General features: G+C 44.4%; 3 non-coding genes across 3 annotated transcripts; all 3 read right to left on the bottom strand.

The window, feature by feature from the left end:
- Window positions 1-527: 527 nt before the first annotated feature.
- Window positions 528-646, bottom strand: LOC130520329 (5S ribosomal RNA). The gene has a single exon (XR_008948783.1). It is a non-coding gene; the product is annotated as a 5S ribosomal RNA (ribosomal RNA).
- Window positions 647-3,110: 2,464 nt separating this feature from the next.
- LOC130520328 (5S ribosomal RNA) lies at window positions 3,111-3,229 on the bottom strand. The gene has a single exon (XR_008948782.1). It is a non-coding gene; the product is annotated as a 5S ribosomal RNA (ribosomal RNA).
- A 1,036-nt stretch (window positions 3,230-4,265) lies between these two features.
- On the bottom strand, window positions 4,266-4,384 carry LOC130520330 (5S ribosomal RNA). Its single transcript, XR_008948784.1, has one exon. It is a non-coding gene; the product is annotated as a 5S ribosomal RNA (ribosomal RNA).
- Window positions 4,385-8,229: the final 3,845 nt, after the last annotated feature.

The following is an 8,229-nucleotide window of genomic DNA, read 5'->3' as shown; positions in this document are numbered from 1 at the left end:
GGATCGCTATGGATATTTGGTTTTCAGTCTTTACAAAAGAAGCTGAACAAAATCAACTCTTCAATTGCTGCTTTAGGGGATTTTTTTCTTTAGTTTGTTTCGGGTCTTTTTAAAAAAATCCAGGTTCTGTTCCCATGTTTGAATGTTCCAGTGTTTTTCTTTAAACACACCTGCATAATTGATGCTTATCATTCTGATTTCTTCTATTAAAAAGCACTGAGCAATATGTCTGTTTGCATCTTTTTAATCTCATGTTGGTACTGAGTTTGTTCGGCTTTTATTTGAGTTAATCAGGGATGGAGGGGGATGTGTGTTTTGGATGTAGAAACTTCTGTTTAAGTAAAGAGGATTTGTAGATGTAACTCATTCACATTCTGTCCAGTGTGAAATCACAGAATCTGAAAACACTGACTTTGATGAGTGTTAAAAACCATTACAAGTGTTTAAACACCATTTAAACATGAATGTGTGAAGAATGTCCAGGTACAGGTGAGTTACTGATGGACGTAAAGTGGAGGAGTGCAAAAAGCTTACAGAACCTGGTATTCCCAGGCGGTCTCCCATCCAAGTACTAACCAGGCCCGACCCTGCTTAGCTTCCGAGATCGGACGAGATCGGGCGTTCTCAGGGTGGTATGGCCGTAAGCGAGAGCAGGTGCAAGAAAATGGCCTTTTGAAGTTAATACACTCAAACTTATTTTCTTGAAACACTTACCGTATTTTCACGACTATAAGGCGCACCTAAAAGCCTAGAATTTTCTAAAAAATCTACGGTGCGCCTTTTAACCCGGAGCGCCTTTTGTATGGATTACGGTAATATTGGTTAATCGCGGCTACCGTAGTCAGTAGGCGTGGCCGAGGTAACAGCAGTAAATTCAGTCCGAAACCGTTTCTGTCTGTAAAGACCCCAAAATGGCTCCTTGCAAGAGACGCGCTTTTGACGCAGAGTTCAAACTGAAGGCTATCAGTCACGCGGTCGAACATGGAAATAGAGCAGCGGCAAGAGAATTTAACGTGAACGAATCAATGGTGCGGAAGTGGAGGAAGCAACAAGACCTGCGCCAGGTAAAGAAGACTCAACGGAGCTTCCGAGGAAACAAAGCAAGAAGTGGATTAACAAAGGAACTCCAGCCGCTAGATATTGGTGTCAACGGGGCATTCAAAGCTAGACTGCGAACTGCGTGGGAGCGGTGGATGACGAACGGCGAACACACGTTCACCAAGACGGGGAGACGGCGCCGAGCGTCATACGTCACTATCTGCCAGTGGATCGTAAATGCCTGGGCATCGACCGTGGTCCAAGCTTTCGGGAAGGCAGGGATTGTCACTGAAATGCCAGACAACACCAGCGACACCGACCCTGATGACGACTTTGACGAGACGGAGCCGGCCATGTTGGACGCCGTATTTGCACAACTGTTCAATTCGGACACCGAAGAAGAAGAATTCGAGGGATTCCTGGATGAGGAATGAACTGATAAAGTGAGCTTTAAGTGTTTCTTTTGTGTGTTTACAAATTAACAAGGCTGGTCATACTGTGAATATGGAAATTACCGTTTGAACAACGTTGTTATATTGCTATTGTTATATTGCTATTGCTATCGCTTTGCACTACTTCGAGAGTTCGAGTTACCGTATATTGTGTTTGCACTAACGTTTGATTTACCGCAACGGTACTACGTGATAAAAATGTTGCACTAAATCGAAGATTTATTAAACTCCACTATCCACTTGTGATAAAAATGTTGCACTGCCTGTTATAACTCGCTGTTATTAAACGAACTGTGTTACGCGAAAACACTACGTCACTCGGGAAAAATAATAAAACAGCTGTTTATTCGTTTTGGGAGTGAATAGAGTTGTGAGAACGACGGTTTGCATTCTATTAATAAAGTTTGACTGACTTATCTGGCTGTTTTATTGACATTCCTTTTAGCGCAGCTGGATCTAGTGAACGCGTCATGAAACCACGCACTACGCAGTTTCTATGCTATGCGCCTTATAACACGGTGCGCCCTGTGTATGAAAATATTTCTAAAATAGGCTGTTAATTGAAGGTGCGCCCTATAATACGGCGCGCCTTATGGTTGTGAAAATACGGTATTCTGGTGGAGGTTGTCCATTTTGCTTTGTCACAGTCCAAACCTCAATGTTGGAGCAGCCTCCAATCCATTCCCCCCAAAAAGAAAAGGCTATAGAGCCTATGAGCGTCATATCATCAAATCTGCGTAGATCGGCTTTGGATGAGAGGTGAAACGCCTTCAAAAAAATCAAACAAGATTCAACTCCGATAAATGAAATCAACTTAAAAGCAATGTGCCATGGCCGGGAAACGGTGCCCTGGCCGGGAATCGATTCTATGCTGGTGCCGGCCAGTTGACAATTGCTGTAACAGACAACCTGATTGAAACCTCCTGAAGACCCCAGAGGGAGAGTTCGAATCCAGCTTTGGGCATTATCAAAGAGAAGATATTTGATTGAAAAATTCACGATCATAAAAATGTTTAAAGAGCATAGCAGTGTCTGTGAGGTTTATGAGCCACAAATGCTGCTCTTTTTAGGAGCACAGCCATCTATTAAACTGTAGTTTGTGTCATAGCATAGTTTTATTGACAAATTCTAAATTGCAAGTAGCAGATATGAACAGGGAAATGCTACGTTATCTGCTTATTCTGTTACAAATAATCTGATGAGATAGGTGTGGAGTTAATTCAGTTGGGGATAGACAGATGGAATATTAGTGTTGTTAGTATGATACTTGAGTTCTTTAGATATTGTTTTCAATTCAGGAATCTGCCGCCTTGAGTTGGCTTTTTTTTGAAGACAGAAATGTTGACAATAGTGTGGACCAAAGTGGGAAATTCAATTTTATTTAAACACAAACACACACACACACGCACGCACACACGCACGCACATGCACACACACACACACACACACACCACACACACACACACACACACACACACATAAAATATTAAATCTAAAACGATGTACAATAGTGCAACATTAAATCTCAATGTTAGAAGTACTTAAGAAGTGAATAACATCTGGCTGGATAATTATCAGGAACACTGGCGGCCTCTGCTGACCCAGTGGAAGAGTGCAAAAAGCTTACAGCACCTGGTATTCCCAGGCGGTCTCCCATCCAAGTACTAACCAGGCCCGACCCTGCTTAGCTTCCGAGATCGGACGAGATCGGGCGTTCTCAGGGTGGTATGGCCGTAAGCGAGAGCAGGTGCAAGAAAATGGCCTTTTGAAGTTAATACACTCAAACTTATTTTCTTGAAACACTTATTCTGGTGGAGGTTGTCCATTTTGCTTTGTCACCGTCCAAACCTCAATGTTGGAGCAGCCTCCAATCCATTCCCCCCAAAAAGAAAAGGCTATATAGCCTATGAGCGCCATATCATCAAATCTGCCTAGATCGGCTCTTGGATGAGAGGTGAAACGCCTTCAAAAAAATCAAACAAGATTCAACTCCGATAAATGAAATCAACTTAAAAGCAATGTGCCATGGCCGGGAATCGATCCCGGGCCGGTGCGGGCCAGTTGACAATTGCTGTCACAGACAACCTGATTGAAACCTCCTGAAGACCCCAGAGGGAGAGTTAGAATCCAGCTTTGGGCATTATCGAAGAGAAGATATTTGATTGAAAAATTCACGATCATAAAAATGTTTAAAGTGCATAGCAGTGTCTGTGAGGTTTATGAGCCACAAATGCTGCTCTTTTTAGGAGCACAGCCATCTATTAAACTGTAGTTTGTGTCATAGCATAGTTTTATTGACAAATTCTAAATTGCAAGTAGCAGATATGAACAGGGAAATGCTACGTTATCTGCTTATTCTGTTACAAATAATCTGATTAGATAGGTGTGGAGTTAATTCAGTTGGGGATAGACAGATGGAATATTAGTGTTGTTAGTATGATACTTGAGTTCTTTAGATATTGTTTTCCATTCAGGAATCTGCCGCCTTGAGTTGGCTTTTTCTTGAAGACAGAAATGTTGACAATAGTGTGGACCAAAGTGGGAAATTCAATTTTATTTAAACACAAACACCACACGCACGCACGGACGCACGCACGCACACACACAGACACACACACACACACACACAGACTCATAAAATATAAATCTCAAACGATGTACAATAGTGCAACATTAAATCTCAATGTTAGAAGTACTTAAGAAGTGAATTACATCTGGCTGGATAATTATCAGGAACACTGGCGGCCTCTGCTGACCCAGTGGAGGAGTGCAAAAAGCTTACAGCACCTGGTATTCCCAGGCGGTCTCCCATCCAAGTACTAACCAGACCTGACCCTGCTTAGCTTTCGAGATCGGACGAGATCGGGCGTTCTCAGGGTGGTATGGCCGTAAGCGGGAGCAGGTGCAAGAAAATGGCCTTTTGAAGTTAATACACTCAAACTTATTTTCTTGAAACATTATTCTGATGGAGGTTGTCTATTTTGCTTTGTCACAGTCCAAACCTCAATGTTGGAGCAGCCTCCAATCCATTTCCCCCCAAAAAAGAAAAGGCTATATAGCCTATGAGCGTCATATCATCAAATCTGCCTAGAACGGCTCTTGGATGAGAGGTGAAACGCCTTCAAAAAAATCAAACAAGATTCAACTCCGATAAATAAAATCAACTTAAAAGCAATGTGCCATGGCCGGGAAACGGTGCCATGGCCGGGAGCTAAACGGCCCTAAACCGTTTCCCATTCATTTTCAATGGTAGTGCTAAACCAATATATTTCCGGCCGCTATCATCCCGTGGCGCTGTTCTGCCGTTTCTATGAAGAGCGGCTCCTCTCCGGAGGATCGGCCATTCTTGGTTCATTCTTTGATAAACTTCGCTGAAGGTAAGTTTGGGCTTGATTTCCTACTAAATTAATGAGGAAACTTTTCGTAATTGTGCATAGGCTGTGGTCAATTTTGTCCTAAATTAGCAAGGAACGTGTTATAATTGGCCCTAAATTATATTGTACTGTATTTGTCATGCTACAATATACTCATATCTTGTCAAGCTAGTTTTTCATAAATTAAATTACACGATAGTGATGAATGAACTTGTTCATATTTTATTTTCAAGTAACCGATTTACTTGTCGTGGCACTGAAATCTCGGAATTATTATTATTATTATTACTATAATTATTATTAGTAGTAATATTAGTAGTGGTAGTATTACATTTTATTACATCAAATGTGTGTTTTTGTTTCCAATGTCTTTGAGAGGGGATACTGTCCTCCTGCCCCCCCCCCCCCAACATGTTCTCTCTCACACAGACACACACACACACACACAAGCACACACCTACACACACACACACACCATCACTTTCCAGTCTTTTCCTCACTAGCCACACCAGGTACTGACCTTCTGAACTCCTGAATCGACACCCCAACAACCTTGATCTTACACTTTCACACCTACATGATAATTGCATGTGTGCGCACACTCACAAACACACACACACACACACACACACACACACACACACACACACACACACACACCACACAGAGCTTTACACATGGTACCACACTTTATCTTTTACTGGCCTAAGATTCCTTTGATCACATTTATCAGGTGTGATTTGAAAAATGGGTGGAACTGTTTTATCAGTGTCTAATAAAAATGAGAAAATTAATAGACATTTTTCCTTTATGTCAGCTCAACATGCAGAAGCAATTCACCTTTTTCCCTGGGAAACTTGGGGTCGTGTTCCTCAAGGGGCCTCTTGGGTTTCTCCTCCAGGAGCCATCTGATGAAGCCAAACGGGTGAGTTCCACTCCTCAGGACAAGTCTGCGGCCATGAGGGAGGACCTCGTACGGCAGAACGCTTTGGCCGTCATCCGACAAAGAGGGGGGATCCCTCAGATAAGATGGAGGTGCTGGGAGACTATGTCCTGCAGTTTGGTAAATATAAAGGGAAGTCATTCTGATGGCTTTTGCAGAATGACGTAGGATCCACCGTGTATCTTATCAAGAACGTGCAGAGCGAGGAGGCAGCAGGTCTCTGTATGGCTGACAGCCACAGTAAGGACAGCCTCCAGTCATTTGTGAGTTATGCCCTCAGTTTCCAAGAAATCCAGGCTCTCCTCACTTATGAGGCCGGAAGAGGGGATGGAGTGACTGCCTCATCTGAAGACGACCAGCTGGTTGGATTTGGTGCCCGAGCCAAGAGCAGGTGGAAGGAGATCTGGGACAGCAGAGGTGATGGCTATGCTGACTTTGTCATAGGCAGGCGCTGCGTTCCAGGTACACGAATGTCCAGGTTGCAGCAGAACCTGCTGAAGAGGCAGCAGCCCACCACATCTTCCACACCTGCTGAGCATCCCATGAAGGCCCCAGCTGAGCCCCTGGGTATGCTCATTCCTTCATGTGACAAGTTCAACTTTGGGAAAAGGTTTTTTTCTTTTCTACTAATAACCTGTAGCCGGTATTTTTGTCTTTAACACAGCCATGGAGGAGGACGTGGAGATGGAAAGGGAGATGCTGAGCATCCATAACTCTGATCTGCAAGTCCAGAGCTGTAAATACACCGTTACCAAATTTATTTCATGTCAGACAAACAAAGTCCATGCCGTATCTGATTTCTGTTGTTTTTCTTTTCATCTGTGTGCAGATGCTATGCCAGTAGCAGCAGCCGCCATGCCGAGAGTGCCACCAGGAGCAAAGACAGGTTTCTGAAAAATAGGTTTCAGAGCTGGAGTTCCGTTCCTTTCCATGAAGAATTCCTCTCCAAATCTGAAACTTATCTTATTATTTTTGTGTTCTTGATGTTCCGGCCGAGTTCCTTTAATATTACTCTTCATATGTTGGTGTGATAATAACCGTCGTGAGGACTATGAATTGATCCGTGCAATGATGAACTGATATTGACTATGAGGAGGAGGGTAAGTGTTTGTTTTTGTTCTCTTTGCATGCTTCGTTGAAAAACAGTTTCCTTTTCTTTTTATTTAGGGCTGATGAACAACCTGATGTCTCTGTAATGTCCAGCTGACTGTTCTTTCCATGTTGTCATCAGGTGAAGTGACTGTAATTTCTTAATAGCAAGTCTGCACTTGTTTTCAGGACCTGACTCTTGCACGGCACAGACCTCTGACGGCAGAGTGCCTCCTTTGACGGACTCTACCCAAGACCAAAAGAGTGGGATGTTAAACCATGTACATTTCCCCCATTCCGTGGGGTGTTGAACAATAATAAAGTGTCCCGGGGTGATTCAAATTGACACGATTCTTTGTCACTGACATGGAAAAAATCTGACGCGTGAGCTCTGGAATGAAACCAAGTGTCCGAGGCGCGTGTGTGTTTCCTTGTATCGTGTGTTTATATCATGTGAGGGCGGGGGCACTGAAATAGTCTGTTCAGTAATGATAACTTGATGTTGTTCAACTGTCTTCTTTACTTTATCCTAGTTCCCATAGCTCCTGTTCCCATGCCTGTCCCTGACCACGACATGAGCAAGTGGATCTGCTCACAACATCAAAAGCTGTGGATGAGGACGGAGCTTCAACAACTTGGGTTGTGGCCTGGGTCCCGACCAGTGCATAACCCTGGGAACGCAATTTCTCTTTGGCGTCTTCCTCCTCAGCCGGAGCGACTGGACATGGTGGCTGAGCTCCCGTCCCCCAACTTTTTTCAGCTCCATCCATTTTTCATTTGGAAGCCAGAGAGCCACATCATGGTCAGGTTGAGGAACAATGACATCCTGCCGTGCCTCCATAGCTGTCCTCGTCCTCAGGTGGTCTCTGCAGGCGTGGGCAGACCTCGAGTGATCGTCAGCGTCCGTGGCCAGTATTTGATCTTTTCCTCGCGACTCTGTGCAAGTCGGTAATGGATGAACTGCGGCGTTCTGGCAAGTCACCGACCGATATGGCGAACCAGGTGAATGAGTACAGAACGTCAGGGAGGCCGAGGCTGGGGCGTACGGACAGAGAACCATCGGCCAGTACGTGAGGATGGAAGATCGGCCACGTGCTTTCGGGCCATACGAGGACCAAGAAGGTTGGGGTGGGGTGTCTGTGTCCGGATTCTACCTGACTGACTGCCTGCTGGATGAGTTCAAGCGTCAACAGCCGTCTCTGACCAAGCTCCTCCAGGGCACGTTGGGGCAGGTTTTCAGGTCGGACCACACGAGGAAGATGGCGAGGAAGGTGACACTGGCATCTGGAGCCATGTCCAGTTTGGCAGTGATGAATGAGAACTGGCTCATTGT

The sequence above is a fragment of the Takifugu flavidus genome, unplaced genomic scaffold, assembly GCF_003711565.1.
Source record: "Takifugu flavidus isolate HTHZ2018 unplaced genomic scaffold, ASM371156v2 ctg345, whole genome shotgun sequence".
NCBI classification, from domain to species: domain Eukaryota; kingdom Metazoa; phylum Chordata; class Actinopteri; order Tetraodontiformes; family Tetraodontidae; genus Takifugu; species Takifugu flavidus.
This window is presented reverse-complemented; position numbering and strand designations above follow the sequence as displayed.